General features: G+C 45.9%; 1 protein-coding gene across 3 annotated transcripts in view; it reads left to right on the plus strand.

Moving 5' to 3' along the window:
* LOC141108078 (beta-1,4-galactosyltransferase 1-like) overlaps positions 1 to 23,553 on the plus strand; it is a 524,736-nt gene that overhangs the window by 343,894 nt on the left and 157,289 nt on the right. The window lies entirely within an intron of this gene.

Raw genomic sequence — 23,553 nt, forward strand, 5'->3', positions numbered from 1 at the left:
GAACCGTACCAGGCCACATGCCCTCAACATTGGGAGGGTGCTTTGGGGTAGCCCCCCAAACACCTTGTCCCCTTGTTGATGAGGACAAGGGCCTCATCCCCACAACCCTGACCGGTGGTTGTGGTAGTCTGCGGGCGGGGGGCTTATCGGAATCTGGAAGCCCCCTTTAACAAGGGGACCCCCCCTGTGTGAAATGGTAAGGGGGTATTTTGTACCCCTACCATTTCACTAAAAAACAATCAAAAATGTTAAAAATGACAAGAGACAGTTTTTGACAATTCCTTTATTTAAATGCTTCTTCTTTCTTCTTTCTTCTATCTTCTATCTTCCTTCGGTTTCTTCCTCCATCTTCTTCTTCTTCTGGTTCTTTTGGTTCTTCCTCCGGTGTTCTCGTCCGGCATCTTCCTCCGTGGTGTTGGTGTCTTCTTCTCTTCTTCTCCTCGGGCCGCTCCGCATCCATGATGGCATGGAGGGAGGCTCACGCTCTTCTCTTCATCTTCTTTTCGGGCTGCTCTGCATCCATGATGGCATGGAGGGAGGCTCCCACTGTGTGACGCTTCTCCTCTTCTGATGGTTCTTAAATAACGGTGACCCCGCTCCCGGTGACCCCGCTCCCCTCTGATGCACAGGGACTTGACAGGACTTCCCTGTGGCATTCCCCGTGACGCCACAGGGAAGTCCCATCAAGTCACCGTGCGTCAGAGGGGGGCGGGGTCACCGGGTAGCCCCGCCCCCCGTTATTTAAGAACCATCAGAAGAGGAGAAGCGTCACACAGTGGGAGCCTCCCTCCATGCCATCATGGATGCAGAGCAGCCTGACAAGAAGATGAAGAGAAGAAGATGAAGAGAAAGAGCGGGAGCCTCCCTCCATGCCATCATGGATGCGGAGTGGCCCGAGGAGAAGAAGGGAAGAAGACGCCGACGCCGCGGAGGAAGATGCTGGACGAGAACACCGGAGGAAGAACCAGAAGAACCAGAAGAACCAGAAGAAGAAGAAGATGGAGGAAGAAACCGAAGGAAGATAGAAGATAGAAGAAAGAAGAAAGAAGAAGCATTTAAATAAAGGAATTGTCAAAAACTATCTCTTGTCATTTTTAACATTTTTGACAGTTTTTTAGTGAAATGGTAGGGGTACGGAAGTACCCCCTTACAATTTCACACAGGGGGGAGGGCCAGGATCTGGGGGTCCCCTTGTTAAAGGGGGCTTCCAAATTCTGATAAGCCCCCCGCCTGCAGACCGCCACAACTACCGGCCAGGGTTGTGGGGACGAGGCCCTTGTCCTCATCAACATGGGGACAAGGTGTTTTGGGGGGCTACCCCAAAGCACCCTCCCAATGTTGAGGGCATGTGGCCTGGTACGGTTCAGGAGGGGGGCCACTCTCTCGTCCCCCCCTCTTTTCCTGCGGCCTGCCAGGTTGCATGCTCGGATAAGGGTCTGGTATAGATTTTGAGGGGTAATAATTAGAGGTCGACCGATATATCGGCCGATATTTGGGGTTTTTTACTTAATCGGCATTGGCCGATTGTGCTGATAAAAAAAAGCCGATATAGCTTCAGCGCGACTTGCAAAAGACTTCTGTAATAGAAGTCAGTGTAAGTTGCCTGTGTGAAGCGACTTCTCCCCCTCTCTGGGCAGCCTGCCAAATCTGATAAAAAGAACCTGAAGGATACAATGTTTACACTTCTGAATGAACTAAATTCCGTGTGTAGAAGTTCTCAGTTTAACCATTTAAAGACTAAATCTTTTCTGACATTTGTTGCTTACAAGTAAAAATCCTGTATTTTATGCTAGAAAATCACTTACAACCCCCAAACATTATATATATATTTTTTTTTAGCAGAGACTCTAGGGAATAAAATAGCGGTTGTTGCAATATTTTATGTCACACGGTATTTGCGCAGTGGTCTTTCAAATGCAATTTTTAAAAAAAAAAAATACACTAATAAATTTAAAAAAAAACTAAGCAGTAAAGTCCTTTTTTTTTTTTTCATCCAGAAGTTTTGATTACCTGTTTTTGTGTATTTAATATTTAAGAGAGGTGTTTTTTTATATTTTTTTTTATCTAAATTCTACATACAAGTGAACTGATTGGAGGTTTGTTTTGTTTAATAAATGTTTAAATGTAAAAAAATTTCTGTATCACTGAAGGTTGCTTTCACACTGGAGCGGGCATGCGTTGACGGTAAAACGCTGCTAGTTTTAGCGGCTCTTTACCATCATTTTAGCGGCGCTATTCGGCTGCTAGCAGGGCGCTTATAACCCAGCTAGCGGCCGAGGAAGGGGTTAAATGCGCCCCTGAAGCGCCGCTGCCGAAACGCTTTGCAGGCGCTTCGGCAGCGGTGCGCATTCATTTCAATGGGCAGGAGTGGTGGTATACACCGCTCCAAAGATGCTGCTTGCAGGACTTTTTTAACATCCTGCTAGCACATCACCTCAGTGTGAAAGCACTCGGGCTTTCACACTGAGACTGCAGGGGAGCCGTTTGACAGGCACTTTACAGGTGCTATTTTTAGCCCAAAAGCGCCTGAAAAACGCCCCATTGTGAAAGGGGTCTAACTGTTAGATTTTATGAGATGAAGGTAAAAAAAAAAAAAAAAGAAAAAAAAAAATCGGCCTAATATATCGGCCCAAAAAAATCGGCATCACATATCGGCCATCGGCCACCGCGATTTGTAAATATCGGCATCGGCCAGAGAAAAACCCATATCAGTCGACCTCTAGTAATAATGAAACATATATGTGAAAAAATTAGAAAAGCAATTTCACACCTGTGTGTAAAATAACCACATCAGATCTCTCCCAGATAAGGGATTGAGAAAATAAAACATATTGTGAAAAAATTCTTAGTGTATAGTCATGTGTAACAGCCCATAATGAACATGGAACGCATTTTCTTTTGTGATGAGAAAAACAAAACTATAAATGTGAAAAATATAAATGACAAACGTGATGTTAATATTGAAAAGTTCACAATCCTGACAGAAGGTGTAACCACAATCTTCCAATCAAATCTAAAAATAAATTTATTCAGTCCAACATATGGTGCAGGAACAAAAAAATCCGCTGCAAGAAGCGAATTCAGTGCAATGCAGATGGTATAATGATATCTTCTCGATAATGATCCAAATCAGAGTAAAAGATAAAATACTCTTACCAACTTCGGTGGACTCACAGGCCTTTGGCGGTGAGTCAAACGAGCTTGAACTGTCTTAAGATGGATGACAGTATGAGGGTGGTCTGTATTAAGGTTTATTTGATCGATCAAGATCATCCAACAATACATAATAAAAAGAAGAAGCAAGCGTGGTATGGGTGGCTGGGTACCCAGCCACCCATACCACGCTTGCTTCTTCTTTTTATTATTGTTGGAATCGATTCTATAACTTTTAATCGCTTTTATGGATTGTTGGATGATCTTGACCGATCAAATAAACCTTGATTGAATTTTTTGGATTTACACCATGTGGAGGCTCCTTGTTTTTTCTTTATACATGGCTCGCCTACGCTGGTAATGACGGTAATCGTACAAGCTACCTGGGCTGGCTCCTGGTCCCCCATCTAAGGAGGAGGTTCACCACCATACAGACCACCCTCATACTGTTATCCATCTTAAGACAGTTCAAGCTCGTTTGACTCACCGCCAAAGGCCTGTGAGTCCACCGAAGTTGGTAAGAGTATTTTTTTCTTTTACTCTGATTTGGATCATTATCAAGAAGATATCATTATACCATCTGCATTGCACTGAATTCGCTTCTTGCAGCGGATTTTTTTGTTCCTGCACCATATGTTGGACTGAATAAATTTATTTTTAGATTTGATTGGAAGATTGTGGTTACACCTTCTGTCAGGATTGTGAACTTTTCAATATTAACATCACGTTTGTCATTTATATTTTTCACATTTATAGTTTTGTTTTTCTCATCACAAAAGAACATGCGTTCCATGTTCATTATGGGCTGTTACACATGACTATACACTAAGAATTTTTTCACAATATTTTTTATTTTCTCAATCCCTTATCTGGGAGAGATCTGATGTGGTTATTTTACACACAGGTGTGAAATTGCTTTTCATTATTAGCACTACACTTTTTATATTTAGGTATTTTGCACAATTTGGTCTCATTGTAGTGTCGGCTGCTGTTCACTTTTATGATTGGCGCGGTATTTGTTTATTTATTTGATAGATTTTGAGGGGGACCCACGCCATTTTTTTTTTTTAATTTTGGCCGGGGTTCCCCTTAATAACCATACCAGACCTGAAGGGCCTGGTATGGAATTTAGGGGGACCCCACGTAATTTTTTTTTTTTTAATTTTGGTTCGGAGTTCCCCTGTGGGGAATTCCCATGCCGTTTTTATCAATGTACTTCTATGTGTATTGTCGGACCGGCAATGCATTAATAGCCGCAAGTAATTTTAAATGACTTTTTTTCCTTTGAAATGTCATTTTGCTGTCAGACTGTTCTAAACACGGGAAACATGGGCCCCTTTACAGGCACACTATAGACACCCCCCAGGTACGAAATTTAAAGGGATATTACACTTTTATTGTTTCACTTTAAGCATTATTAAAATCACTGCTCCCGAAAAAATGGCCGTTTTTAAAACTTTTTTTTCCATTGATCCATGTCCCCTGGGGCAGGACCCAGGTCCCCAAACACTTTTTATGACAATAACTTGCATATAAGCCTTTAAAATTAGCACTTTTAATTATTCATGTTCGTGTCCCCTAGACTTTAATGGTGTTCGTGTGTTCGAACAAATTTTTTGCCTGTTCGCATGTTCTGGTGCGAACCGAACAGGGGGGTGTTCGGCTCATCCCTAGTTATCAGTGGTGTACCCTAAGGTTCAGTGTTGGGACCCTTACTTTATAATTCACTTATAGATGATATAGGGTCTGGGATTAAAAAGTACCATTTCAGTGTTTGCAGATCACACCAAGCTATGCGGTGGAGTAACGTCCTTGCAGGACGTCTCTAACTTGGAAGCCGTCTTCAATGCACTGTTTAATTGGGCAACTATGCGGCAAATGAGGTTTAATGTTTATAAATGTAGAGTTATGCAGTTGGGGGCTAGGAAAATGCATGGATCCTACATACTAGAGTCAAAACATGTATTCCACAGACTGGGACTTTAAACCAGGCCACAAACAGTTGATGGTAAAAAAATATTCAAAATTTATTACACATTAAGAATAAATAGCAACATGAACATGGGGATATACAGAACAAACACAAATATTGGGAGCAGGGCCAGATTAAGAGCAACATGGGCCTGGTGCTAAGGATTTTGGTGGGCCTTTTTATGAAAATAAATAAAATGAAAACGCAAACAATTTTTTGTTGAATTAAATTAAAGAGAGAGAGGGGTGTGAGAGAGTGGTAGAGAGAGAGAGGGGGGGGGGGTGATAGCGAGATAGGGGGCTGAAAGAGAGGGGATGAGAGGGAGGGGAAAAGAGAGAGAAAGGCATTGAATGAGAGAGATGGGGATGAGAGAAAGGGGGTGAGAAAAAGGGGAATAGAGAGAGGGTGAAAGAGAGAGAGGGTGGTAGGAAAGAGGGGGTTGAAGGGGGCAAGAGAGAGAGAATGGGGGATGAAGGGGGTGAGAGAGAGAACAGGGTGAAAGAGAGGGGATGGAGAGAGAGGGGGGTGAAAGAGGGAGAGGGGGGGGTGAGAGTGAGGGGGTGAGTCTCTGGGGGGCACAGCATAGTACATTACACGGGGGGGGGGATAGCACAGTACATTACATGGTTGGCACTACACATTACATGGTGGATACATGGATACAGCACATTTAATGGTGGGCGAAGCACATTACATGGCGGGCACAGCACATTACACTGTTGGCACTGCCCAATACAGCACATTAAAAGGTAGGCACAGTACATTATATGGTGGGCACAGCACATGACATGGTTGGTACTGCACAACACAGCACATTGCATGGTGGACACAGCACATGCACACGGTGGGCACAGGACCTTATATGGTGGGCACAGCACATGACATGGCGGGCATAGCTGAGCACATTACATGGTGGGCACTGCACATTACAAGTGGGCACTGCACAGCACATTATATGGCGGGCACAGCATATTATATGGTGGGTACTGCACATGGCATGGTGGGCACTGCACAGCACATGGCAAGGTGGGCACTGCATGACACCACATGATATGGTGGGCACTGCATGACACAGCACAGCACATTAATTGGTGTACACCGCACATGACATGGTGAGCCCTGCATAGTGCATTCCATTGTGGGTACTGCACGGCACATGCCATGGTGGACAATGTACAGCACCTTACATGCTGGGTACAGCACATTACATGGTAAGCACTGCATGGTGCAGCATATGACATGGTGGGCACAACACAGCACGACAGGTTGGGCACTGCACAGTAATTTACATGGTGGGCACTGCACATGACACGGTTGGCACTGCATGGCACAGCACATTACATGGTGGGTAGAGCGCATTACATGGTGGGCACTGCATGGCACAGCACATTTCATGGTGGGCAATGCAACTGCACATTACATGTTAGGAACTGCACATGACATGGTGGGCACTGCTGAACAGCCCAGCACATTGCACAGTGGGCACAACACACGGCAGGGTGGGCACAGCACATGACATGGTGGGAACTACACATGACATGGTGGGCACTGCATGGCACATCACATTACATGGTGGGCACTGTACATTACTTGGTGGGATCACTGCATGGCACAGCACATTACATGGTGGGCACTGCAATGTACAGCACATGACATGGTGGGCACTGCACATTACATAGTGAGCACTGCAATGCACAGCAAATTACATACTGGGCACAGCACATTACATGGGGGGCACTGCAATGCACAGCACATGACATAGTTGGCACAGCACATTACAAGGGGGGCACTGCAATGCACAGCACATGACATAGTGGGCACAGCACATTACATGGGGGCACTGCAATGCACAGCACATGACATAGTGGGCACAGCACATTACATGGGGGGCACTGTAATGCACATGACATGGTGGGCACAGGCACAGCACATACATGGGGGGCACTGCAATGCACATGGCATGACATGACATGGTGGGCTCAGCACATTACATGGGGGGCACTGCAATGCACATGACATGACATGGTGGGCACAGCACATTACATGGGGGCACTGCAATACACATGACAGTGGGCACAGCACATTACATGGGGGCACTGCAATGCACATGACATGGCATGGTGGGCACAGCACATTACATGGGGGGCACTGCAATGCACATGACATGACATAGTGGGCACAGCACATTACATGGGGGCACTGCAATGCACATGACATGACATGGTGGGAACAGCACAATACATGGGGGCACTGCAATGCACATGACATGACATAGTTGGCACAGCACATTACATGGGGGGCACTGCAATGCACAGCACATGACATAGTTGGCACAGCACATTACATGGGAGGCACTGCAATGCACAGCACATGACATAGTTGGCACAGCACATTACATGGGAGGCACTGCAACGCACAGCACATGACATAGTTGGCACAGCACATTACATGGGAGCACTGCAATGCACAGCACATGACATAGTGGGCACAGCACATTACATGGGGGGGGCACTGCAAAGCACAGCACATGACATAGTGTGCACAGCACATTACATGGGGCCACTGCAATGCACATGACATGACATAGTGGGCACAGTACATTACATGGGGGGCACTGCAATGCACATGACATGGTGGGCACAGCACATTACAACACTGCAATGCACATGACATGACATGGTGGGCACAGCACATTACATGGGGGGCACTGCAATGCACATGACATGGTGGGCACCGCACATTACATGGGGGCACTGCAATGCACATGACATGGTGGGCACAGCACATTACATGGGGGGCACTGCAATGCACATGACATGGTGGGCACAGCACATTACATGGGGGGCACTGCAATGCACATGACATGACATGGTGGGCACAGCACATTACATGGGGGCACTGCAATGCACATGACAGTGGGCACAGCACATTACATGGGGGCACTGCAATGCACATGACATGACATGGTGGGCACAGCACATTACATGGGGGCACTGCAATGCACATGACATGACATGGTGGGCACAGCACATTACATGGGGGCACTGCAATGCACATGACATGACATGGTGGGCACAGCACATTACATGGGGGCACTGCAATGCACATGACAGTGGGCACAGCACATTACATGGGGGCACTGCAATGCACATGACATGACATGGTGGGCACAGCACATTACATGAGGGGCACTGCAATGTACATGACATGACATGGTGGGCACAGCACATTACATGGGGGTACTGCAATGCACATGACATGACATGGTGGGCACAGCACATTACATGAGGGGCACTGCAATGCACATTACATAGTGGGCACAGCACATTACATGGGGGCACTGCAATGCACATGACATGGTGGGAACAGCACATTACATGGGGGGCACTGCAATGCACATGACATGACATGGTGGGCACAGCACATTACATGGGGGCACTGCAATGCACATGACATGACATGGTGGGCACAGCACATTACATGGGGGCACTGCAATGCACATGACAGTGGGTACAGCACATTACATGGGGGGCACTGCAATGCACATGACATGACATGGTGGGCACAGCACATTACATGGGGGGCACTGCAATGCACATGACATGACATGGTGGGCACAGCACATTACATGGGGGGCACTGCAATGCACATGACATGGTGGGCACAGCACATTACATGGGGGCACTGCAATGCACATGACATGACAGTGGGCACAGCACATTACATGGGGGGCACTGCAATGCACATGACATGACATGGTGGGCACAGCACACAGCACATTACATGGGGGCACTGCAATGCACATGACATGGTTGGCACAGCACATTACATGGGGGGCACTGCAATGCACATGACATGGTGGGCACCGCACATTACATGGGGGCACTGCAATGCACATGACATGGTGGGCACAGCACATTACATGGGGGGCACTGCAATGCACATGACATGGTGGGCACAGCACATTACATGGGGGGCACTGCAATGCACATGACATGACATGGTGGGCACAGCACATTACATGGGGGCACTGCAATGCACATGACAGTGGGCACAGCACATTACATGGGGGCACTGCAATGCACATGACATGACATGGTGGGCACAGCACATTACATGGGGGCACTGCAATGCACATGACATGACATGGTGGGCACAGCACATTACATGGGGGCACTGCAATGCACATGACATGACATGGTGGGCACAGCACATTACATGGGGGCACTGCAATGCACATGACAGTGGGCACAGCACATTACATGGGGGCACTGCAATGCACATGACATGACATGGTGGGCACAGCACATTACATGAGGGGCACTGCAATGTACATGACATGACATGGTGGGCACAGCACATTACATGGGGGCACTGCAATGCACATGACATGACATGGTGGGCACAGCACATTACATGAGGGGCACTGCAATGCACATGACATAGTGGGCACAGCACATTACATGGGGGCACTGCAATGCACATGACATGGTGGGAACAGCACATTACATGGGGGGCACTGCAATGCACATGACATGACATGGTGGGCACAGCACATTACATGGGGGCACTGCAATGCACATGACATGACATGGTGGGCACAGCATATTACATGGGGGCACTGCAATGCACATGACAGTGGGTACAGCACATTACATGGGGGGCACTGCAATGCACATGACATGACATGGTGGGCACAGCACATTACATGGGGGCACTGCAATGCACATGACATGACATGGTGGGCACAGCACATTACATGGGGGGCACTGCAATGCACATGACATGACATGGTGGGCACAGCACATTACATGGGGGCACTGAAATGCACATGACATGACAGTGGGCACAGCACATTACATGGGGGCACTGCAATGCACATGACATGACAGTGGGCACAGCACATTACATGGGGGCACTGCAATGCACATGACATGACATGGTGGGCACAGCACATTACATGGGGGCACTGCAATGCACATGACATGACATGGTGGGCACAGCACATTACATGGGGGGCACTGCAATGCACATGACATGACATGGTGGGCACAGCACATTACATGGGGGGCACTGCAATGCACATGACATGACATGGTGGGCACAGCACATTACATGGGGGGCACTGCAATGCACATGACATGACATGGTGGGCACAGCACACAGCACATTACATGGGGGCACTGCAATGCACATGACATGGTGGGCACAGCACATTACATGGGGGGGAAGCAGCAGTCTTTCCCCTAGCACAATAAAACCCCTCCCTAACAAATGTACTAACCTTATCTCAACAACAGCATGTAAGATGTCCTTCCTCCCGGGCTCCTGCTGGTTAGAACATCAGCGCCCCTCCCCCAGACAGCTCCCAGGCACTGAGGAGGATCTGTGTGAGTGGAACAGATCCTGACAGGAGTCAGGCATCGACAGAGACAGGACTCGGCTGCACTAACACTTGGCTCCTCTTCCTTCAGGAAGGCACACAGATATTCATAAGCCACTGGCATGGGCCTATATTGAGGGAGGGGCCTGGAGCTGCAGCTCCACCAGCCCCTATGTTAATCCGGCCCTGATTGGGAGCAGAAATGGAAACCGGCTTCAAGGAAAAGCCCAGAGCTATGTCAGACAGACAGAAGGTCCAAGGATCTTACATACTAGGTGGAGAAAAGCTGGGGGGAGGGGGGGTCTGGTGGAGAAGGATCTGGGTATTTCATATTCTGAATAATAGCATGCAATGTCAAGCTACAGTTTCCAAAGCAAGCAAAATCTTTTCTTGTATTAAGAGAGGCATGGACTTCAGAGAGAGAGAGAGAGACATAATTTTGCCCCTGTACAAATCATTAGTGAGACCTCATCTGGAATATGCAGTTCAGTTTTGAGGCACTAGTTCACAAAAATGATATTGGGGAACTGCAGAGAAGGGCAACCAAACTGATAAGAGTCATGGAGGAGCTCAGTTATGAGGATAGAGTAGAAGAACTGAATTTTTCTCTCTTGAGAAGAGGAGATTAAGGGGGGATATGATCAACATGTATAAATACATAAGTGGTCCATATATTGAACTTGGTGTTGAGGTATTTACTTTAAGGTCATCATAGAGGACAAGGGGGAACTCTTTACGTCATGGAGGAAAAGAGATTTCATCTCCAAATACGGAAATGCTTCTTCACAGTAAGAGTTGTAAAAATGTGGAATAGACCCCCTCAAGAGGTGGTTCAGGCCAGCTCAGTAGATTGTTTTAGGAAATGCCTGGATTCTTTCCTAGATACACATAATATACAGTATCTCACAAACGTGAGTACACCCCTCAAATTTTTGTAAATATTTTGTTATATATTTTTATGTGACAACACTGAAGAAATTACACTTTGCTATAATGTAAAGTAGTGAGTGTACAGCTTGTATTACAGTGTAAATTTGCTGCCCCCTCAAAATAACTTAACACACAGCCATTAATGTCTAAACCACTGGCAACAAATGTGAGTACACCCCTAAGCGAAAATGTCCAAACTGGGACCAATTAGCCATTTTCCCTCCCTGGTGTCATGTGACTCGTTAGTGTTACAAGGTCTCAGGTGTGAATGGGAAGCAGGTGTGTTAAATTTGGTGTTATCGCTCTCATTCATACTGGTCACTGGAAGTTCAACATGGCACCTCATGGCAAAGAACTCTCTGAGGATCAAAAGAAAAAAAATTGTTGCTCTACATAAAGATGGCCTAGGCCAGGGGTGTCCAAACTTTTTTCAAAGAGGGCCAGATTTGATGAATAGAACATGCTTGAGGGCCGACCATTTTGTCTGACATTCTTAAACCATTAAAATTTGGTCTAAGGGGGGGCGTGGCCTGGACATGGCTGAATAGAGACGTGCAGTGCTTGAGCTCCCGGCCGTCTCACCCTTATCCCAGCTAATTCAGCCTATACTGCAAACTATGCAAGCTTCCAGAAAGAAAGCGGTGAAGAAGAGCGGCAAACTAACTAAATCTACTCCACAGCCGCCCTCCTCCAACGAACTAAGAAGGAAATTCCAGCTCTCACTTCTCGGCTCCCCGGAGCTCAAGATGGCGGCGTCACGAGGAGAACATTCAGGGAGACAGGCGTCGCGCGGTTCCTTATCACCGCACAGAGACACACAGCAGACGGACTCTTATGCTGGCTTTCCTCCGGATCTCCGCTCTGGCCACAGTGAGTTTACTCAATCTTCCTCCCAAGCTCCTGGAGGGGATGCGGAGCTGCGCTCTATACTTCTAGCACTGCCTACTAAAGCTGACATTACAGCTCTCATAGCGACGGTGGAAGCAACCCACCGTAAGGAAATGAAGGCAGTGAGAGCAGATGTAAATGCATTAGCCACCAGAATAGAGACAGGAGAGAGCTCCTTGGCTGCACTGGAGCGCCGAGTGTCGGCGGTAGAAGAAAAACAGGACACACAAACAGAGGCACTACAAGAACAAGAGCTGCGCTTGGAGGAAATGGAAGACCGAAGTCGCAGAAACAATCTGCGCCTCAGAGGACTACCAGAAGCCACGGGGCCTGAAGACCTGGCAGATACAGCAGTAGCCATCTTCCGCAGCCTTCCAGGTACAGATCTGCCAGAACACATAGAAATTGACAGGATCCACCGAGCTCTGGGTCCTAAACCAACTGATCCCCTGAGACCCAGAGATGTTATTTGTAGAATTCACCATTATATACATAAAGAACAGATCCTGCGCAAAGCCTGGGAAGCGGAAGACCCGGAAATAGATGGCGCCGCGGTTAAGATCCTTCCAGACCTCTCTCGTGCAACTCTGTAGAGGCGTGCGATTTTGAAGCCACTTTTAGACCTGGCCAGGCGGAAAGGAGCTACATATCGCTGGGGTTACCCCTTATCAGCTACATTCAGAAAAGACCAAAGGTCCTTCACCTTGCGCAAGCCAGACGCATTACCAGCCCTGTTCACTTTTCTGGATGCAGAACCCATCGATGTTCCGGACTGGTTGGGCCCTCTCCCGAAACCGACAGGACGACCGTTTATGCCAAGAATGGGGAACAATCCTCAACCGATACAGCAACGAAGCCGCCGTCGATCCAGGGCACCCTCCCAAGAGGACGCACGTGAGTCATGAGGCTTCTGTATCCCTACAACGCTGTGTTTTTTTTCTTTTTTCTTTTTTGTTTTTTTCTCTTGTTTGCTCAGAGAAATGGTGATCGAGTTGATTTGTTTCTAACTGTTTAAGTTTGATCGATGTTTCTCTACAATGGCGGTTACTCGCTTACTTCAGCCACACAGAAATCCGAAACCTTACCGACTCTAGCAGAGAGACGGATTTTTCAGATCGCCGGTTAGAGTAGACCAATCCCTCAGCACTACCCTTGCTTTCTTTCAGCAATCCATGGAACAAGCCGAAGTCTTTATCCTTGAGGGGAGATAAAACACTCTGCAGAAGCCATGACAACAGGGGACTGCCGTTTTGGATTCTGGGAACCTCGAGTTGATAAACTCAAACATTTTTATTCCTCATGGGTTTGTTTCTCACGACTCTATAGGACTGCCAGATAATACCTTAAATGCCTACATAGACTACCAACTTACAGAGCCGACAACGGTACTGGAAAGGAAGCATGTAAGGGGCGCCTATGTTTATTTACCCTCGCAGGATAGAGTAAAGAGGTGGTCGGCAGAGCCTATTCTTGGTGGCTCTATGGGAAAACATATCAACTCCTACTTGGTGGAGAGATGAGGTGTTCGCCCTGCTGCCATAACACTGTGCCTCATGAAGTGGCATTCCTCTCAGGGACAGGTTACACGAAGTAAGGTCTAAATATTGTCTGTAACCAAATACACCTAGCCTTATGGGACAAGATCTAACAAACCAAGATAGATAGCAATAGATTGGTATATTTAACAGGTTACGATATGGTGGTGAGATTGTCCTATTTTATGTTTTGCAACACTGCAAAGAGGTAACTAATATATCTATCTATCTGTTTAGTATTATGGAGTTTATAGGTTTATATGTTTATAGAGATGCATAGTATTTTTACAATTTAATATGTCAGCCATGCTGGGGTGGGGGGACGGGTGGGAAGCTCTCCTGAGCCTTGTCCTTCCTCCCTCCCGATTAGGTTAACATATACTCCTGGGGGGTAGGATCTGCGTCCTCCAGGAGCTATATCCAAAATACAATCCCCGTAATTTAAGGGGAACATCACAGGCAAGACACTAGGCCTTGTCTGTCTCTTATAACTTTTTGTTTATTCCTTCTCTACCTTTCCTACTTTCTCTTTCCTACCTATACTTAACTTTCCCATCTTCTTTTTCCCCCTGACCCATACCTACCCTCCCTCCCCCTCCCTCCCCCATCCTAATATAATATGGCGGTCAGCAAAATTAGTGTGATGTCTCTTAATGTGAAAGGGCTTAACATACCAGAGAAAATACGTATGTTGCTAGATGACTTAAAGAGGAACCATACAGATATAGCCTTCCTTCAAGAGACACACTTTAAAACGAATAGATTACCGTACTTACAAAATAGACATTTTCCTGTAGCCTTTCATTCCATGAACCCGGACTCCAAATCCAAGGGAGTTTCCATCCTTATTTCAAGTAAGATTCCCTGGCAGCACCAAAATTCTATGATAGACCCGACAGGAAGATATATCTTCCTTAAAGGCACAATTGGAACTGTAATAGGGCGTACACACGGTCGGACTTTGTTCGGACATTCCGACAACAAAATCCTAGGATTTTTTCCGACAGATGTTGGCGCAAACTTGTCTTGCATACACACGGTCACACAAAGTTGTCGGGAAAATCCGATCGTTCTAAACGCGGTGACGTAAAACATGTACCTCGGGACTATAAACGGGGCAGTAGCCAATAGCTTTCATCTCTTTATTTATTCTAAGCATGCGTGGCACTTTGTCCGTCGGATTTGTGTACACACGATCGGAATTTCCGACAACGGATTTTGTTGTCGGAAAATTTTATCTCCTGCTCTCCAACTTTGTGTGTCGGAAAATCCGATGGAAAATGTCTGATGGAGCCCACACACGGTCGGAATTTCCGACAACACGCTCTGATCAGACATTTTCCATCGGAAAATCCGACCGTGTGTACGGGGCATAAAGGTAACACTAGCAACCATGTATGCCCCTAATGAACAACAAGCCACATCCTTACGGGAGACATTAGAGAAACTAAATGATTTTCGAGAAGGACAACTGATTGTAGGAGGCGACTTCAACACCCCCTTGATCCCCTCTGTAGACACGTCGTCGGGTAAAACGTCGATTCCACCGAATCAACTTAAACGAATAGCAAAAACGCTCCATAAATCGCAGTTAATAGATGTATGGCGCTTACAGCACTCAGGGGAAAGAGACTTCACATTCTACTCCAATGTACACCAACTATTCACTAGAATTGATTACTTCATGATTCCACACTCACAGCTACACGCTGTTGAACAGACATCAATTGGCAACAGGACTTGGTCAGACCATGCACCAATATTTTTAAGCTACCGCTTATCGGACACTTCTTCGCCCAGACATCGTTTCTGGCGGCTTAATGAAAGCCTCTTACAAACCCCGGAAGTTCTGACAGATGTGACAAAGGCACTAAACCTTTATTTCCAAGAGAATGACCAACCAGACTGTGACCCAGGGATACTATGGGAGGCCCACAAAGTAGTTCCAAGGGGATCCTCATTTCTCACGGAGCCCGTATCAAAAAAGAGAGAAATAAAATACTGACACAGCTTTTGCAGGAACTCGCCACTTTAGAAGCCAGGCATAAACACGCCCCTACTCAGTCATCTGAAACACAACTGTCAACCCTCCGAAGGCAGATTAGTGATCTTCTACACTATAGGGCAAAAGCGGCCCTACAGCGCTGTCGCAAGAAGACATACGAGTCAGGGGATAAATGTGGGAAACTACTGGCTAACACGGTTAGAAGTCACAAATCGGCGACCTATATCCCACACATCACCATGTCAGGAGGAAAAAAAGCAACCCTACCTGTGCATATAACTGACGAATTTAAACAGTTTTACTCCAAGTTATACAATCTATCGCAGGAACCCCCCCCCAATAATACGATAGAGGAATACATTATGTCCTCCCAAATGCCAACCCTCGCCCAGGAGATTAGAGCAGAACTAGACTCACCCATTACCCTAACAGAAATCCAGAGCGCCATAGGGACAATGAAACCGGGTAAAGCCCCAGGTCCGGATGGCTACACGCTACAATATTATAAAACTCTTTTACCAATACTGGGACCCCGTATGGTTACATTGTTTAACAAGATTGGAACAGGTGCAATTTTTGCTAGGGAGACATTAAGTGCCCATATCTCAGTAATCCATAAAGAGGGAAAGGATCCGGCAGCATGTGGTAGCTACAGACCCATATCCCTGTTAAATCTAGACCTTAAAATATTTACTAAGGCTCTGGCTGTTCGGTTGGCGCAGCACCTCCAACAACTCATTCACCTGGACCAGGTTGGGTTTATCCCTTCTAGAGAAGCTAGAGATAGCACCACAAAAGTGCTGAATCTGTTACATATCACTAGATCCAGGAAAACCCCATGTGTCTTTCTCAATACTGACGCAGAAAAGGCTTTCGACCGAGTCAGCTGGCCATGCATGAATGCGGTACTCAGACACATAGGTCTGGGAGAGGTGATGCTCAACCGGATAGCTAGTATTTACTCCACCCCCACAGCGCAGGTAAAGGCGAACTGAGTTCTGTCAGATCCCTTCCCGATTACAAATGGGACAAAACAGGGCTGTCCCCTATCCCCTCTCCTATTTGCTCTTCTCTTGAGCCATTTCTATCCAAAATTAGGTTAAACCCTGACATACACGGAATCTCACTGGGCCCCATGCAACATAAGTTATCTGCTTACGCGGACGACTTACTTTTTTCACTGACCAACCCAGTAGTATCCCTACCCAACCTCCTAAAGGAATTTGAACTATACGGAAAGTTGTCAAACCTAAAAATCCTAAAAAGTCGGAGGCTATGGGTATTTCTATACCAGCTAACGATCTTACAAATTTACAATCAAACTTCCGGTTTAAGTGGACCACCTCTGCTTTGACTTATTTAGGCACAAGGATACCAACAGATCCAACACTAATATATGACAGCAATTTTCCACCCCTACTACTTAAAACCAGACTACTACTGGAGGATTGGAACTCGGGCCTACACTCCTGGTTTGGGAGGTGTAACCTAATCAAAATGTGTATATTACCCAAATTCTTGTACCTTTTTCAAGCCCTGCCAATCAAAATACCCCCCACATACTTCAAACGAGTGCAAACTCTTTTTACTCGTTTTGTCTGGGCACACAAGAAACCCCGCATCCCCAGATCACAACTATCCAAGCCTAAACACTACGGAGGGATAGCACTCCCAGACGTCCGGAAATATTATCTTGCAACCCATTTAGGCAGAATGATAGACTGGCTCAGACATAAGGAACACAAACTATGGGCACAAATAGAACAACATCAAACAAACATACCTTTGCATTCGGCAATGTGGTGTTATGACTCACTTCCGTTGGAACTGAAAGCCCACCCCTTTATAGGTAACACTATAAAGCAATGCCTTCGAGCCACATTGCAGACCTCATTAACGACCACAGAATCACCTTTGACCCCGATTCTAGGAAACCCTAAACTTCCCCCTGGGATAGGATCAGGACAATTTCAGACATTGAGGGACTCTAGCTGTGTTAGGGCTTCACAGTTTGTAAGACAAGACAGATGGCTCTCCATTGCAGAACTAATAGACCCAACAGGTCCGTTTACACTTGTATCCTGGAATGCAGTTCAAATCCACCATTTCCTCCAAACAATTCCAAACCCTCAATCATATACTAGACCCCTGACTGCATTCGAGGAAATATGCTCAGATACAGAACCGATAACACAAGTATTATCCAAGATGTATACCCTACTAAACACACCTACGCAGCCACCTTGCCTGCCATGCAACACAAAATGGGAAACAGACCTTCAATGTACTTTTACTGCAGTTCAGAAACAAAACATGATAGTTCTCTCCCTTAAATCCTCCATCTGCACTAAAATACAGGAGACAAATTTCAAAATTTTGACGAGGTGGTATTTAACGCCTAGTCGCTTACATACTATTTTTACTGACTCCTCTAAATACTGCTGGCGCTGTCAGAAGGAGGTGGGAACGATTCTACACATGTTCTGGTCTCGTCCCCGATTGACAAATTTCTGGACTGCAGTCCGCTCCATCTCTCAGAAATTCACAGACTTTCAGATCCCAAATGACCCGGCATTCTTTCTACTACACGTATCTTCCATACCGCTCAAAACTTATAAAAAATCCATATTAAGACACCTAACAAATGCAGCCAAGTCCTGCATACCCATATTATGGAAACAATCCCCACCAACTATATCAATGTGGCTACGGAAAGTAGAAGACATAAATAAAATGGAGGATTTAATAATGACGGCCCAAAACAGAAAACTTGGACACTCTGGAATATGTTCAAATACTCAGAAGAAGGTAAAGCCCTTTTTGGGAACCCGAATTAATAGACCCAGCGTATGGAGGCTAGCTTATGGAGATGAAGATTTCAGCTTATCCCCATAATACCTCAATGATCCTTCCCTTCCCCCTGCCCCCCCCCCCCAACTTTCCTTTCCCCATCTCTCTCTCTCTTTCCTTTTCTTTCTTCCTCTACTTACTTTTCTAATTTTCTGTGTTGTACTCAGGTTGCTGTTTCCTGATTAAAATATTTAAGTCTGTTTACTAAAGTATCGACATACGATGGGAATTCTTGACTGCAGATTACTTTATATATTCACAGCAATTGAAATTCTGAGATGTAATAATATGGAAACTATGTTTGAAAATATGTTGATAATAATACCCTAGAACAACATTTCTATGTCAAGCCTTCAAGATGTATTATGTATTGTTACGATGCAATATCGGGAGGCAGCAACCCCCCCCCCCCCCCTACTGTTTTGTATTTTCTGGGCTTTGCCCTATTCCTTTGAAAATAATAAAATATATATTTGAAAAAAAAAAATTTGGCTCTTCTGGTTCTTCCTCCGGTGTTCTCATCCAGCATCTCCTCCGTGGCCTCTTCTATCTTCTTCTCCTCGGGTTGCTCCGCACCCATGGCATGGGGGGAGGCTCCCGCTCTTCTCTTCATCTTCTTCTCTTCTTCTCTCCTTCTCTCCTTCTCTTCTTCTCTTCTTCTCTTCTTCTCTTCTTCTCTTCTTCATCTTCTTCTCTGGGCAGCTCCGCACCCATGCTGGCATGGTGGGAGGCTCCCGCTGTGTGATGCGTCTCCTCTTCTGACGGTTCTTGAATAACGGGGGGCGGGGCCACCCGGTGACCCCACCCCCTCTGACGCACGGGACATGACGGGACTTCCCTGTGGCATTCCACGTGATATCACAGGGAAGTCCCTTCAAGTCACTGTGCGTCAGAGGGGGCCGGGTGGCCCCACCCCCCGTTATTTAAGAACCATCAGAAGAGGAGACTGGTCACACAGCGGGAGCCTCCCACCATGCCAGCATGGGTGCGGAGCGGCCCAGAGAAGAAGATGAAGAAGAGAAGAAGAGATGAAGAGAAGAAGATGAAGAGAAGAGCGGGAGCCTCCCCCCATGCCATGGGTGCGGAGCGGCCCGAGGAGAAGAAGATAGAAGACGCTGCGGAGGAGATGCTGGACGAGAACACCGGAGGAAGAACCAGAAGAGCCAGAAGAAGAAGAAGAAGATGAAGGAAGATAGAAGAAAGAAGAAGCATTTAAATAAAGGAATTTTCAAAAACTGTCTCTTGTCATTTTTAACATTTTTGACACTTTTTTAGTGAAATGGTAGGGGTACTTTTGTACCCCCTTACCATTTCACACAGGGGGGGCAGGGATGTGGGGGTCCCCTTGTTAAAGGGGGCTTCCAGATTCCAATAAGCCCCCCGCCCGCAGACCCCCACAACCCACTACCCCCACTACCCCAAAGCACCCTCCCAATGTTGAGGGCATGTGGCCTGGTACGGTTCAGGAGGGGGGGCTCTCTCATCCCCCCTCTTTTCCTGCGGCCTGCCAGGTTGCGTGCTCGGATAAGGGTCTGGTATGGATTTTTGGGGGGCCCCCACGCCGTTTTTTTTTAAATTTTGGCGCGGGGTTCCCCTTAAAATCCATACCAGACCTGAAGGGCCTGGTATGGAATTTAGAGGGGCCCCCACGTCATTTTTTTTTTAAATTTTGGTTCGGGGTTCCCCTGTGGGGAATTCCCATGCCGTTTTTATCAATGAACTTTTATGTGTATTGTCGGACCGGCAATGCAATAGCCGCAAGTAGTTTTAAATGACTTTTTTCCTTTGAAATGTCATTTTGCTGTCAGACTGTTCTAAACATGGGAAACATGCGCCCCTTTACAGGCATACTATAGACACCCCCCAGCTACGAAATTTAAAGGAATATTACACTTTTATTGTTTGACTTTAAGCATTATTAAAATCACTGCTCCTGAAAAAACAGCCGTTTTTAAACCTTTTTTTTTTGCATTGATCCATGTCCCCTGGGGCAGGACCCAGGTCCCCAAACACTTTTTATGACAATAACTTGCATATAAGCCTTTAAAATTAGCACTTTTGATTATTCATGTTCGTGTCCCATAGACTTTAACGGTGTTCGCATGTTCGAACAAACTTTTTTCCTGTTCGCATGTTCTGGTGCGAACCGAACAGGGGAGTGTTCGGCTCATCCCTAATTATATATATGTATATATATATATATGCCCCCCTCTGACACACGGGACATGACGGGACTTCCCTGTGGCATTCCCCGTGACGTCACAGGGAAGTCCCGTCAAGTCACCGTGCGTCAGAGGGGGGCGGGGTCACCGGGTCCCCCCCCCGTTATTTAAGAACCGTTAGAAGAGGAGATGCGTCACACAGCGGGAGCCTCCCACCATGCCAGCATGGGTGCGGAGCGGCCCGGAGAAGAAGAGAAGAAGATGAAGAGAAGAGCGGGAGCCTCCCCCCATGCCATGGGTGCGGAGCGGCCCGAGGAGAAGAAGATAGAAGACACCGCGGAGGAGATGCTGGACAAGAACACCGGAGGAAGAACCAGAAGAGCCAGAAGAACCAGAAGAAGAAGAAGATGAAGGAAGATAGAAGAAAGAAGAAGCATTTAAATAAAGGAATTGTCAAAAACTGTCTCTTGTAATTTTTAACATTTTTGACACTTTTTTAGTGAAATAGTAGGGGTACTTTTGTACCCCCTTACCATTTCACACAGGGGGGACTGGGATCTGGGGGTCCCCTTGTTAAAGGGGGCTTCCAGATTCCGATAAGCCCCCCGCCTGCAGACCCCTACAACCCACTACCCCCACTACCCCAAAGCACCCTCCCAATGTTGAGGGCATGTGGCCTGGTACGGTTCAGGAGGGGGGGGCGCTCTCTCGTCCCCCCCTCTTTTCCTGCGGCCTGCCAGGTTGCGTGCTCGGATAAGGGTCTGGTATGGATTTTGGGGGGGGGCCCACGCCGTTTTTTAAAAAAATTTTGGTGCGGGGTTCCCCTTAAAATCCATACCGGAATTTAGGGGGACCCCCACGTCATTTTTTTTTTAATTTTGGCCGGGGTTCCCCTTAATATCCATACCAGACCTGAAGGGCCTGGTATGGAATTTAGGGGGACCCCCACGTCATTTTTTTTTTTAATTTTGGTTTGGGGTTCCCCTGTGGGGAATTCCCATGCCGTTTTTATCAATTAACTTTTATGTGTATTGTTGGACCGGCAATGCAATAGCTGCGAGTAGTTTTAAATGACTTTTTTCCTTTGAAATGTAATTTTGCTGTCAGACTGTTCTAAACATGGGAAACATGCGCCCCTTTACAGGCATACTATAGACACCCCCCAGCTACGAAATTTAAAGGAATATTACACTTTTATTGTTTGACTTTAAGCATTATTAAAATCACTGCTCCTGAAAAAACATCCGCTTTTAAAACTTTTTTTTGCATTGATCCATGTCCCCTGGGGCAGGACCCAGGTCCCCAAACACTTTTTATGACAATAACTTGCATATAAGCCTTTAAAATTAGCACTTTTGATTATTCATGTTCGTGTCCCATAGACTGTGTTTGCGTGTTCGAACAAACTTTTTTCCTGTTCGCATGTTCTGGTGCGAACCGAACAGGGGAGTGTTCGGCTCAATCCTAATTATATATATGTACACATACAGTACCATATTGACCAGGAATTCAGTTGAGTTGTCCAAGCCAACTCAATTTTAACATATCAAAAGGAAAGCTGATGACCCTTTGATATGTTAATCTTATGCAAGTGTACCTAGGTATGTGAGGAATGGCCTGTTAATCTAATTGAACATTTCAAAGGGTACATTGTTTACATGCTTAAGGATGATAAAGAACCATAGAAGAAGTATTTATTGATGGTAATTAGAGTTCTGAAAAAAACAGATGGGTATTAAAATGTATTAAGCGTCATGGCGGTCCTTATGAAATTCCAGAAAAATGTAAACAGACATGGACTTTTATGAAGGAATTTTTAGAGAAAAATGTGTTTGATTACAACATTTCAGAAAGCTAAAGAAAATGTTGTATTGTGCAGGGCTTGTTATCTTGCTGTTTAACTATGGATAGTTCTTTGAGAGGTAAGGTTGAGGAAATTGTCCAGTTACAGGATGCAGTTAATAATAGCAACAAGGTTTGTGAAAAACTGAGACTGTAAATTTAAAACGGCATGCAGTTACCATTGGGGAAGCTTTACTTGAGAAATCTTAATGTTGTGATGAATTATCAGAGGAAAATGAGAGATTGAAATTAAGAATTATGGCATTAGAGAAGAGATCTCAGGAATGCAGATATGCGTCAAATCTTGGATTCAGCAATCTGCAGCAAAATACAAACCCAAACTTTTATCAAATGAAACAGAGCCTCATATTAAATCTGATAATTAATTGCCAGCCACACCCACTGTGACCACCACAGTTTTTAACAATAATAATAATACAGGTGAAGTTAGGCTTGTAATCAAGCCTATGAAACCAAAAGAATTAGATTCAGTTCTAAAAGAAACAGGAATGGTTCCCTGCCATGATTTAAACAGATTTTTAAAATGGTTTTGTGACTTGCAGAATATCACAGATATGTACAGTCTAAACCCATCTGAAGTAGAAAGGGTATTGCAACAGTGAAAAGAAAAATGTGTATGTATCGTGCTGTCTTCTATGGGTTGACCTGAATGAGCAGCTGACATAACAAGTAATCTAATCTTGCAGAAAGTATACAGTGTGAGAAAGTGCAGCGCTAGAAAATATTTAAATAGTCTGTAAGGCTATTTAATATATTACAACTGGTGATATTTCTATTAGTGAATTGGATCCATAAATATGTGATACAATAAA

Source organism: Aquarana catesbeiana, linkage group LG01 (genome assembly GCF_042186555.1).
Source record: "Aquarana catesbeiana isolate 2022-GZ linkage group LG01, ASM4218655v1, whole genome shotgun sequence".
Classification (NCBI taxonomy): domain Eukaryota; kingdom Metazoa; phylum Chordata; class Amphibia; order Anura; family Ranidae; genus Aquarana; species Aquarana catesbeiana.